The sequence below is a fragment of the Ranitomeya imitator genome, chromosome 5 (assembly GCF_032444005.1).
Source record: "Ranitomeya imitator isolate aRanImi1 chromosome 5, aRanImi1.pri, whole genome shotgun sequence".
Classification (NCBI taxonomy): domain Eukaryota; kingdom Metazoa; phylum Chordata; class Amphibia; order Anura; family Dendrobatidae; genus Ranitomeya; species Ranitomeya imitator.
The window spans coordinates 522,693,964-522,703,051 of record NC_091286.1 but is presented as its reverse complement, the minus strand read 5'-3'; the positions used below and the strand labels follow the sequence as shown (position 1 = coordinate 522,703,051).

Genomic DNA, 9,088 nt, shown 5'->3' with positions numbered 1-9,088 from the left:
TATAACACTGCCCACGTAGTATATAACATTGCCCACGTAGTATATAGCAGCCACGCAGTATATAAAACAGCCCACGTAGTATATAACACAGCCCAAACAGTATATAACACTGCCTATGTAGTATATAGCAGACATGTGATATATAACACAGCCATCGCAGTATATAACACAGCCCACATATTATACAACACTGCCCACGTAGTATATAGCAGCCATGTAGTATATAACGCAGCCCACGCAGTATATAGCACAGCCCATATAGTATATAACACTTCTCATGTAGTATATAGCAGCCATGTAGTATATAGCACTGCCCATGTAGTATATAGCAGCCATGTAGTATATAACACAGCCCACGCAGTATATAACACAGCCCACATAGTATACAACACTGCCCACGTAGTATGTAGCAGCCATGTAGTATAAAACACAGCCCACGCAGTATATAACACAGCCCACATAGTATTTAGCAGTGTGGGCACCATATCCCTGTTAAAAAAAATAATTAAAATAAAAAATAGTTCTCTACTCACCCTCCGTCATCCAGCGAAGCTCTGTCGATGCTGCCGCCAGCTTTCTGTTCCCAGGATGCATTGCGAAATGACCCAGATGACGTAGCGGTCTCGTGAGACCGCTAAGTCTTCTGGGTAATTTTGCAATGCATCTCTGGGAACAGAAGCTGGCGGCAGCCGCGCGCGACACGGCGGACGACGGATGGTGAGAATAGCAGGTTTTTTGTTTTTTATTATTTTTAACATTGGATCTTTTTTCTATTGATGCTGCATAGGCAGCATCAATAGTAAAAAGTTGGTCACATAGGGTTAATAGCAGCGTTAATGGAGTGCGTTACCCGCGGCATAATGCGGCCTGTTAACGCTATCATTAACCCTGTGTGAGCGCTGACCAGAGGGGAGTATGGAGCGGGCAGCGGGCACTGACTGGACGGGAGTAGGGAGGGACTAATTCTCGGCCGGACTGTGCCTGTCGCTGATTGGTCGCGGCAGCCAGGACAGGCAGCTGGCGAGCCCAATCAGCGACACGGGATTTTTGTGATGGAAGTTGCAGACAGAAAGACGGAAGTACCCCTTAGACAATTGTATAGTAGATGGGCTGGGACCTTTGATTAGATTACTGCTGCTGGAGTGGTGCTTTCATTTTCCTTTATCTAGTGATTAAACGGCCCATTTATTCATGGGATAACCAAGTTAACTAAATTTGAGCAGAGGTAAGGATGAACACATTTGTGCTAAGTTAACTACATCTGATGAAAGTATTGTGTAGTAGTTGTAGTGTGACCCCCTGATAAAGGCTGATGCCAAAACGTACGTCGGGGTGGGAGCTTCATCGTGTGTCCACTGACATCTGACTGTACCCAGGTATATACAATTTATAAATGCTTACACCATTTATCTTTACTGTGTTCATTCAGTTCTAATACAGTATACCTGCCAGGTGATCCTTTTTCCTTTTTGTTATCTTGAGGTATTTATGCACTTATGCACTATAGCTCTTTTTATTCTCTATTCTATATAAGCATACTCTGTGATACCTTGGATTGATTTCCATTTATCATATAATATTTGTGAAATTGTGATATATATTCAAACATGGGTACACATCTTTGATTGGCGCCCTCTTTCTGGTTGTTCTTCCCCCTCTCCATATAATCTATTTTGATCTAATAAAGTTTAATATGTATTTTTGATATGATTTAGCCTTTTTTTTGGTTTGCCTCTTCTTAATTCTTTACTTGATGAAACTAGTATAACAAGTTTTGCCAATACCGTAGGTCTATTTTATGTTTGATTAAGGTTACCTAAAACCTAAGCTATTTTTCCTCACTTTATAATTAATTACCAAAGAACCACCAAGCTTTATCACATATTCTGCAAAGTGATTTTATTAAACAGTTTATCCGGCCTTAAGGTACCGTCACACTAGACGATATCGCTAGCGATCCGTGACGTTGCAGCGTCCTGGCTAGCGATATCGTCCAGTGTGACAGGCAGCAGCTATCAGGCCCCTGCTGTGATATCGCTGGTCGGGGAAGAAAGTCCAGAACTTTGTTTCGTCGCTGGATCTCCTGCTGACATCGCTGAATCGGCGTGTGTGACGCCGATTCAGCGATGTCTTCGCTGGTAACCAGGGTAAACATCGGGTTACTAAGCACAGGGCCGCGCTTAGTAACCCTATGTTTACCCTGGTTACCATCGTTAAAGTAAAAAAAACAACCACAACATACTTACCTACCAGCGACCAAACAGCGACGCTGCAGCGATCCGGATCGTTGTCGGTATCGCTGCAGCGTCGCTTAGGCTACTTTCACACTAGCGTTAACTGCAAACCGTCACAAAAACGTCTTTTTGCCGGAAAAACGGATGCGTCAAAAAAGTTCAAAATGTATGCAACGCATACAGCATTTCGACAGATCCATCTATTTGGGGATGTCCGGCCAATTAGCTAAAAAAATCCTGTTTCTGAGCATGCTCAGTAGAAAAAAACGTATTGCAGTGCTGCATTGCGTCGTACGACGTGTCTCGACTAGTGTTGAGCATTCCGATACCGCAAGTATCGGGTATCGGCCGATATTTGCGGTATCGGAATTCCGATACCGAATTCCGATACTTCCCGCGTATCGGATACCGGAATCGGAAGTTCCCAGAATTCAAACTGAACGCAGCAGCCAATGAGGAATGATTGGAAGTGTGGGCACATCCTGTTTAGCATGGTGGGCATGTAAGTACTGGCAAGGCTTGGATTGGCTGCTGAAATGATGTCACTCTGCACTATAAAAAACGCTGCCGCCATTTTGCGCTCACTCTGCTGTGATTTCAGTTAGGGACAGGACGCTGTGTTCTAACTGAGGGCCAGTCGAGCTAGCTAATTGCTTTATTTTCCTTTCCAAAGGCTAATTTAGCAAAACGCTGTGTGTTCTTCACTGTTCACCTTGCTCTTGCCTTGCAGCGCTGTTTTAACAGCGTTCTGCAAGGTCTCTGTGTGTGTGTGTGTGTGCAGCTCACTCTGTAGTCTGTGTGCAGCCATATACCCGGTTGTATTCAGCTCAGGGGGGGTTCACACTGCCTCACACAGTTGTCCTTTTTTGCTCTTAGTGCAGCCTGCTGCACATTTTTTCTCAAATTTCCTATTAGTGTTTTTCCACCAGTCTCCAGCTCTATTGTGGAAAAACACTACATAGGATAACCTAGAGGGGGGTTTTTGGGCCTTGCAGCGCCGTTTACGGCTGTCTGCACGGTCTCCGTGTGAGCCCAGCTCGCCCTGTAGTCTGTGTGCAGCCATAGCCGGTTGGATTCAGCTCAGGGTTCGTTACTGGCTCATACCTTGAGAAAAATTTTACTTTTTTTCAAATAGTGCAGTCTGTTTAAAATTTGAAAAAAAAAATTCCTATTAGTGTCTTTCCACTCGTATCCAGCTAAATAGTGGAAAAACACTATATAGGATAACCTAGAGGAGGGTTTGTTGGCCTTGCAGCGCCGTTTACGGCTGTCTGCACGGTCTCTGTGTGAGCGCAGCTCGCCCTGTAGTCTGTGTGCAGCCATAGCCGGTTGGATTCAGCTCAGGGTGCGTTACTGCCTCATACCTTGAAAAACAATTTCCTTTTTTTCAAATAGTGCAGCCAGTTTAAAATTTGAAAAAAAAAATTCCTATTAGTGTCTTTCCACTCGTATCCAGCTAAATAGTGGAAAAACACTATATAGGATAACCGAGAGGAGGGTTTTTTGGCCTTGCAGCGCCGTTTACGGCTGTCTACACGGTCTCCGTGTGATTTAAACTAGCTCTGTAGCCCGATCTGCACCAAAAAAAAAGTTAAGTTCACCAAACACAACTTAACACTTGTGTAGGCCACATTTGAAAAATAATAAAGTTTAGTCCACAATTTACAACATTAGTGTTTCTTACACCTGTTAGGAGGAGCATTACAGGAATAAGCACATTAAGCCCTTAGTACTTTTCTGCTTATCTTTATCTGTCAACCAAGATGAAGAGGGCAGGGAGTAAGGCACGTGGGCGTGGGCGCGGAGCAGGGAGAGGAGCAGGGAGAGGACGTGGTGATTCTGTGCCTGCTGCGGGCGCCGGTGACTCGTCGCCACTCAGTTTCAGCAGGGAACAGTCCTTCATGCGCAGCTTTGTCGGAGAGCGCCGTGCACCGCTGCTACGTGAAGACCAAATTGAAGCCGTTGTCGGGTGGATGGCAGCTAACGCCTCGGCATCGACTTCAGTTAGTGCCACATCCTCTCAGGCACAGAGCACTGGAGAGCAGCCATCTGTCTCTTCACCACCTGCCAAATTGGCCAGGCAGTCAGAGAGCCCAGGACAGGAGCCGTCTCTACTTCTGTTCTCTGAATCTCTTGGCTTGGAAACAGGGGGCCAGCCAAGCAGCATTGGAGAAATGGAAGAAGAGGCAGTGTGCAGTGATGCCCAAAAGCTTTATCTCTCTGACTCTGAAGAGGCAGGTGGGCCAGTGCCTCCGGTGACCACAGCGCAGTACGCATCTGATGATGAAACTCAGGTGCCGCTTTCTGATGCGTACTGTGCTGCCGAGACTACCCAGGAGGAGCAGTTGGTGGCAGAGGGTAGTGGAGATGATGAGGTCCTTGACCCATCGTGGCGTGAGGAACAGGAAGGTGGTGGGAGCAGCTCTGAGGAAGAGCTTCCCCTTACGGGCCAAAGAGGGAGAGGGAGGGGGAAGACTGCGGAGCCTGTAGCCTCCACTTTGGCACCCGTTAGGAGCCTGTCTCTTTCCAAAGCCAAAAAGGGCGCTCCCAAGACTTGCAGTGCCTGGTCCTTTTTTGACACAGTTGCAGATGACATTTGTTTTGTCAAATGCAAGCTGTGTCATCAGAAAGTAAAAAGAGGTAAAAGTGTCAGCAACCTCAATACCACAAATATGTGGAAACATGTGCGGAACAGGCACGCGGTGGAGTTACAGAAACACAGTGAAGACGTAGGCCAACCAACAGCGGCAGCTACCACCTCTTCATCTCGTGTTGCCTCTTCCTCCACTGTTGTCCAGAGACCTAGTGTAATTCCACCCACAGCACCACCTTCCCAGTCATCCTCACACTCCCAGTCTACTCTACAGCCATCGGTAGTCCAGGCATGGGAGAAAAGGCGGGCATTCTCGGCCAACCACTGTTGTCCCTGGAAATGCTCTCGTTCAGGCTGGTGGAGACTGACAGCTTCCGTGACTTGATGGCATTGGCAGTCCCACAGTACAAGGTGCCCAGCCGCTTTTACTTCAGCAGGCAGGCTGTCCCTGCCCTGCACAGGCATGTTGAGGCAAACATAAAACATGCGCTACTGAACGCCGTCAGTAGCAAGGTCCACCTCACCACCGATGCGTGGACCAGTCAGCATGGACAGGGGCGATATGTTTCCCTCACTGCCCATTGGGTTAATGTTGTTGAGCCAGGTACAGATCGTGCGAGTGGAGCAGGACGTGTCCTGCCCACTCTAAGGATTGCAGGAATCCAGTCTGTACGCATCGACTCCTCCTCTTACACCAGTTCCTCTGATTCCTCTCTGCAGGATCCGTCACAGTCCACCTCCACATGGACCCGTGAACGTTTACCTATGACCGACATGAGCACAGCTGTGGCCAAACGTCAGCAGGCCGTCTTGAAACTAGTTTCATTGGGGCATCGAAGCCACACAGCGCAGGAGCTCTGGAATGCCATCAAGCAGGAGAGCGATGTGTGGTTACTGCCAGCGAATCTCCAGCCAGGCATGGTAGTGTGTGACAATGGCCGAAATCTGGTGGCAGCTTTGGCCCTTGGCAACCTCACTCACATCCCATGTCTGGCACATGTGCTCAATTTGGTTGTGCAGAGTTTTCTGAGGGACTATCCGGATCTTGATGCCCTGCTGCACAAGGTCCGCCTAGAGTGTGCTCACTTGCGGCGTTCCAGCTTGGCCAGATCCCGCATTGCTGCTCTGCAGCGCCGATTCCGCCTTCCGGAACACCGCATCATATGTGACCTACCTACCCGGTGGAATTCCACGTTACATATGTTGGAGCGGTTGTGTGAGCAGCAGCAAGCAGTTATGGAGTACCAGCTGCATCAGGCGCAAAGAAGTTGCAGTCAGCGCCGATCAGACTTCACAACCACAGAGTGGGCCACTATGAAGGACGTCTGCCAGGTTTTGCGTCCTTTTGATTATTCCACGCGGATGGCAAGTGCAGATGATGCACTAGTCAGCATGACTGTCCCCCTTATCTGCCTGCTTCAGCAAACTTTGCAAGGGTTAAGGGATGATGTGGTGGAAGAGGTGGAGGATGAGGAGTCACCTTTTCCATCAGCTTCTGGAGAGTCAGCGCCACGTGGTTCCTCACAAAGGGGTACGCAGGGGCCAATTTGTGAGGAGGATGAGGAGGAGTCAATGGAGGAGGAAGAGCTCCGTCCAGAGGAGGGAGCGACACAATTGTCCAGTGGTCAGTGTGTACAGCGAGGGTGGGGTGATGACGAGCGGGCAGAGATCATGTCTCAAGCAGGGGACAGCGTTTCTGGGCCAGTTGGCACTCTGCAGCACATGGTGGATTTCATGCTGCAGTGCCTGAGAAACGACCGCCGCATCGACCACATTCTCAACATGCCTGATTATTGGGTGTTCACCCTCCTCGATCCTCGCTACCGGGACAACGTCCAAAACCTCATCCCTGCGTTGACCCGGGAGCGTAAATTGCGGGAGTACCACGACACACTGGTGAATTCCATCATCTTCTCCTGTCCAACTGAGAGGAGTGCTGCTAGTGCTTTACAAAGCAGCTCAGTGCGTCGAGGCAGTGGGGGAGGCTCTGCCCAAAGAGGGAGCAGAAGCAGTGCCTCTGCCCAAGGCAAGCCCAGTATGGCACAACTCTGGCACACTTTTGTGTGCCCGCCCCAAATGTCTACACCATCACCGGCGGCTCCAGTCAGCAGGAGGCAACGGTTCCGTCAGATGGTGACAGACTTCATGGCTTGCCCTCTTACTGTACTCCCAGACGGCTCTTCCCCGTTCAAGTTTTGGGTCTCTAAGCTGGATACATGGCCAGAGCTAAGCCAGTATGCATTGGAGGTGCTGGCTTGCCCTGCGGCTAGTGTCTTATCGGAACGTGTCTTTAGTGCCGCAGGTGGTGTACTAACAGACCGTCGCATGCGACTATCCTCCGATAACGTTGACCGGCTTACTTTCCTGAAAATGAACCAGGCCTGGATCTTGCAGGAATTTGCCACTCCTCTGCCTGATTAAGTAATTGGGTGTCATCCAGGTCTCCTGCTGTGTTCATCTTTCTACCACCTGAACTGCTATTCCTGGGCTCCAACACCGCCAGTTGCGGCTCAGAAGTGCAGGCTGCACAGTAAAAACATATGACCCAGTGTTATTGGGTTTCAGTAACGACAGCTGATCCCCGGCTGTGTAGCCGGCAATGTGTCCTGCGACCGCCACGCTGGCACAACAACCTAAATGTAAGGGAACCTGTCCCCCCCCCCCGTCATTTGTTACTGAAAGAGCCATCTTGTGCAGCAGTAATGCTGCACAAGGAAAAGGTAGCTCTTTTTTTTTAGCTCTTTGCACACGCAGAACTTAACACTTATAAAATGTGTTCACTGATACCGTTATACCGTCCCGGAGCTGGGACTTTCCTTCGTAATATGACGCAGCACAGCCGTCATTCCTACCCCCTTGGTGCCATGCGCTGCCTCCTCAGCGTTGTTTTAAGCTGTCACGGAGCCTGCGCTGTTCTGTTATCCCTTGGGCATGCCCTATTTGCGCAGCCTGTCTTCTGACATAATTTGGTGTCAGGCTGGCTGCGCCTGTGCGGCCGCGCTGCCCGAAATCCCGCCTCGTAGTGTCTTCTGATTGAATCACACTGCGGGCCTGGGATCCATGGGCATGCGCAGTGCATATCTTCCCCTCGGGCTCTCGCTCATTTCCCTCCGCCTTCTTTAGACTGTGCGCTGTCAGCTGATCCCTAGCATGCCACGGCCGTGACACCGCACAGTCTGAAGAAGAGGGAAGGAGGGGAGTGAGAGTCGAGGTTATGCACTGTGCATGCCCATGGTTCCAAGGCCCGCAGTGGGATTACGTTAGACGAGACTGCGAGGAGGGATCTGGAGCAGCGTGGACGCACAGGCACTGACAGCCTGACACCAAATTATGTCAGAAGACAGGCAGCGCTAATTGGGCATGGCCAAGGGCTAACAGAACAGCGCAGGCTCCGTGACAGCTTAAAACAACGCTGAGGAGGCAGCGCACGGCATCAAGGGGATAGGAATGACAGCTGTGCTGTGTCCCATTACGAAGGAAATTCGCACCTCCGGAACGGTTTAACGGTATAAAGGGACACATTTTTAGTGTTTACTTCGGTGTTTGCAAGGAGCATAATTAAAAGAGCAACCTTTTCCTTTTGCATCCTTAGTGCTGCACAAGATGGCTCTTTCAGCTACAAACGTCTTGGGGGGGGGGGGTTAAAGGTTTACTTTCAACTTGCTCCAATCAGGCTTCGGCCTACACTCTGTTCCTCTGCTCCTCCTGCTGTCCCTGGGCTCTAACACCGCCAGTTGGTGCCTGGAAGTGCTGTGTGCACAGTCAACAGTCGCTCCTCTGTTATTGGGGTTCAGTAACGTCAGCTGATCCCCAGCTGTGTGTGCGGCAATACCTCCAATCTGCTCCTCCTGCTGTCCCTGGGCTCTAACACCGCCAGTTGGTGCCTGGAAGTGCTGTGTGCACAGTCAACAGTCGCTCCTCTGTTATTGGGGTTCAGTAACGTCAGCTGATCCCCAGCTGTGTATCCGGCAACGTGTCATGCGACCGCCACGCTGGCACAACTAAAATGTAAGGGGACCTGTCCCCCCCCCCCTAGGCGTTTGTTACTGAAAGAGCCACCATGTGCAGCACTAATACTGCACAAGGGAAAGGTCGCTCTTGAAATTATGCTCCTTGCAAATGCTGAACTACACACTCATGTAATGTGTCCCCTCACACCGTCCAACCGTCCCGGAGGTGGGACTTTCCTTTGTAATGTGACGCAGCACAGCCGTCATTGCTACCCCCTTGGCACCGTGCGCTGCCTCCTTAGCGTTGTTTG

At 49.9% G+C, this 9,088-nt stretch overlaps 1 protein-coding gene across 1 annotated transcript in view; it reads left to right on the top strand.

The window, feature by feature from the left end:
- Positions 1-9,088, top strand: part of NYAP2 (neuronal tyrosine-phosphorylated phosphoinositide-3-kinase adaptor 2) — a 359,909-nt gene that overhangs the window by 25,316 nt on the left and 325,505 nt on the right. The window lies entirely within an intron of this gene.